Source organism: Humulus lupulus, chromosome 6 (assembly GCF_963169125.1).
Source record: "Humulus lupulus chromosome 6, drHumLupu1.1, whole genome shotgun sequence".
Classification (NCBI taxonomy): Eukaryota; Viridiplantae; Streptophyta; class Magnoliopsida; order Rosales; family Cannabaceae; genus Humulus; species Humulus lupulus.
The window spans coordinates 11514755-11518290 of record NC_084798.1 but is presented as its reverse complement, the minus strand read 5'-3'; positions in this window follow the sequence as shown (position 1 = coordinate 11518290).

Here is a 3536-nt window from a genome sequence, read left to right as displayed (position 1 = left end):
ATATACCGGAATTCTTATATTCAAATTCTAAAATATCTCAATCTGAACTACAAGTGGCTTGATCCTTCACAAAGAAGGTATGTAGGCAACTCAGTTAGCCAAAAGTACTGAGTTCAGCTACAATTCCAAATTCATCCAAGTTCTCCCTAAATTATTTCAAATTATTTAATATCATCGTAATTGGAATCAAAGGGTATTTCCTTTAAATAAAAGGATTGTAATTAAGAGGTTATTCTTATAATCTCGGATGGGTCGAACTTAAATAAATAAAATCTTATGCTATAAATTTGGCATAGGTGAAATTGTGTTTCGCATTTATTTATTTTATTTTCTAAATATGAAATTCTTTCTTAATAGTAAGTCATTGTAAATCCCGTGCACTGACTAATCTTAGGACTAACTTATTTTGAACATATAATCATATATATTCCATTGTGATTACGTCACTATAAATATGATTAGCTTTATGCTCGAGATTTAATAGAAGTTTATATTAAAAAAATAATCATGAAAATAAAACATGTGAGTATAGTGATTGACCAAGTCAAAAAATGATTTCTATTCTTTTATTGATAGAATAGAAATCATTTTTTGACTTGGTCAATCACTTGCACTTGGGTTTTAATTAGGGCATAAAACCCCAACAAACTCCCACTTGCACTAATTGAAACTAATGCCTTAATTCTACTAATCCCATTTCTTTGATATGCTTATCAAATGAAGCTTCTGCAAGATTGTCTTCAAATGCAATCTTCATAACCTTCACATCTCCCCTGACCACATATTCTCGAATAATGTGATACTTCCTTTCTATATGCTTACTCCTCTTGTGACTACGAGGTTCTTTCGCGTTGGAAATCGCTCTTGTGTTGTCACAAAACAACACAAGCGATTTATCCATTTTTGGAATAACACCAAGATGTGAATAGAACTTATTTAGCGAGAATATTTCCTTAGCTGCTTCTCACGCAGCTATGTATTCAGCCTCCATGGTGGAATCTGAGATCGCAGGCTGCTTTATGCTTCTCCATATCACAACTCCACCACCAAGAGTAAACACCATTCCAGAAGTAGACTTCCTATCATCGACATTAGTCTAAATATCTAAATCGGTGTAGCCTACATGGTTCAGAACACCACCCTTGTAGACTAACATATAAACCCTAATCCGCCTTAAATACTTCAGGATATGCTTAACTGCTATCCAATGTTCCAGTCCTGGGTTTGACTGATACATGCTGTCACAGTCAGTATCCCGTGATCCGTGAGGGGGAAGACCGGGTAAAGTTGTGCAATCCCACACTGCCTGGGGAAGGTCAAGTGTAATGATTCTAAGACTATGTAGGTATAGGACTACACAGTTGAAGAGGGCTTAAATGGATTGATGGGTACTACCTATGCCAACAAGATGCATCTTCTTTTTGGTAGCCCAACACTTAAGAACTCCAAAGTTAAGTGTGCATAACCTGGAGCAATCTGATGATGGGTGACCTCCTCTGAAGTTTTCCCAGAAAGTGTGTGAGTGAGGACAAAGCACGCTAAAAAGACTCGTGTTGGTTTGCAGGGCCATTCATCATTCCAGAAAGCAGCCATAGTGACGTAGGGAATTAGAAATGGTATCAGAGCCTTGACCCAGTCGGAAGTGTGGCCGACGGGGATGTCAGACCCCTAAGGGGGGTGATTGTGATAGTCAGTATCCCATGATCCGTGAGGTGAAAGATCGGGTAAAGTTGTGCAATCCCACACTGCCTGGGGAAGGTCAAGTGTGATGATTCTAAGACTGTGTAGGTATGGGTCTACACAGTTGAAGAGGGCTTAAATGGATTTATGGGTACTACCTATGCCAACAAGATGCATCTTCTTTTTGGTAGCCCATCACTTGAGAAATCCAAAGTTAAGCGTGCTTGACTTGGAGCAATCTAATGATGGGTGACCTCCTGGGAAGTTTTCCCAGGAAGTGTGCGAGTGAGGACAAAGCACGCTGGAAAGACTCGTGTTGGTTTGCAGGGTCAGTCGTCATTCCAGGAAGCAGCCATAGTGACGTGGGGCGTTACACCTGCTCACTACTCCCACTGGATAACATATATCTAGTCTAGTACACAACATGGAATACATCAGATTTCCAACTACAGATGCGTAATGAACTTTTCTCATTCCATCTTCCTCTTCAGGAGTCTAGGGAGACTACCTCTTTGAAAGATGAATTCCATGGCGAGACAGTAAACGTCCTTTCTTGGAATTTTTCATTGAGAAATGCTAAAGCACTTTATCTATGTAAGCTGCTTGAGATAGAGCTAAGAGTTTGTTCTTTCTATCCCTTATGATCTGAATACCTAGAACATAACTTGCTTCACCCAAATCCTTCATCTGGAATTGAGTATTCAGCCAATTCTTCACATCTGACAATTTCTTAACATTGTTTCCAATGAGTAAGATATCATCTACATAAAGAACCAGAAATATCACTATTTGATTTGCCTTCAGTTGGTAAACACAAGGATCATCAATATCTTTTTCAAAGCTATAAGTTTTGATTATTTCATCAAACCTAAGGTTCTAGGAACGAGATGCTTGCTTAAGTCCATAAATAGACCTATTAAACTTGCAAACTTTTCCTTCTCGTCCTGCTACTTTAAAACCTTCTGGTTGATCCATACAAATGACTTCGTCAAGCTTTCAATGAAGAAAAGTTGTCTTGGCATCCATTTGTCAGATCTCATAGTAGAGAGCAGTTGCTATGGATAGGAGGATGCAAATGGACTTGAGCATAGCTACCAGACTAAAAGTTTCCTCATACTCCACGCCTTCTCTTTGGGTATAACCCTTTGCCACTAATCGAGCTTTATAAGTTTCAATATTTCCATCAACACCTCGTTTCTTCTTGTAGATCTACTTGCATCCAATAGCCCTAAAGTCACTAGGTGCTTCCACAAGATCCCATATGGAATTTGAGTACATGGAATCCATTTCTTGTTTCATGGCTTCAGGCCATAGTTCATTTTCAGGGCTAGCCATTGCCTATTTGAAAGACAATGGGTCATAATCACTAGTGTCACCAATAACCATATTGGTTTCCAGATCATAAGGGATAGAAAACTAAAACGACAAGTACGTTGGGCCAGCTCCAAGGCTTGTTATATAAAAGATAGGGCAATGGGCTCCAGGGGGACTTATTAGTCCTAGATCCTAGGGCGCTGAGGCCCCAATGTGATTTATCAGTCATGTGCTTGGGCAACGGGCCCTGATATGAATCAGTTAATCATTTATTTAGGGAATTTGGCCCCATATGACATTGTAGTCATTGATTTGAATTGTATACATGCATGAGTAGGGTTATTACTGCTGGGCATGTTTATTATGATATGGAAATGTGTTATTCACTGCTTATGAGCATGTATAAGTTTTCTTGATGGACCTTAGCTCATGGGTGCTGTGTGGTGCAGGTAAAGGAAAAGAAAAGCTCGACCAACCATGAGTTGGAGAGCTTAGGTGGCGATGTGTACATATGCGACCGCTTGACCACCACGACCAAGGTT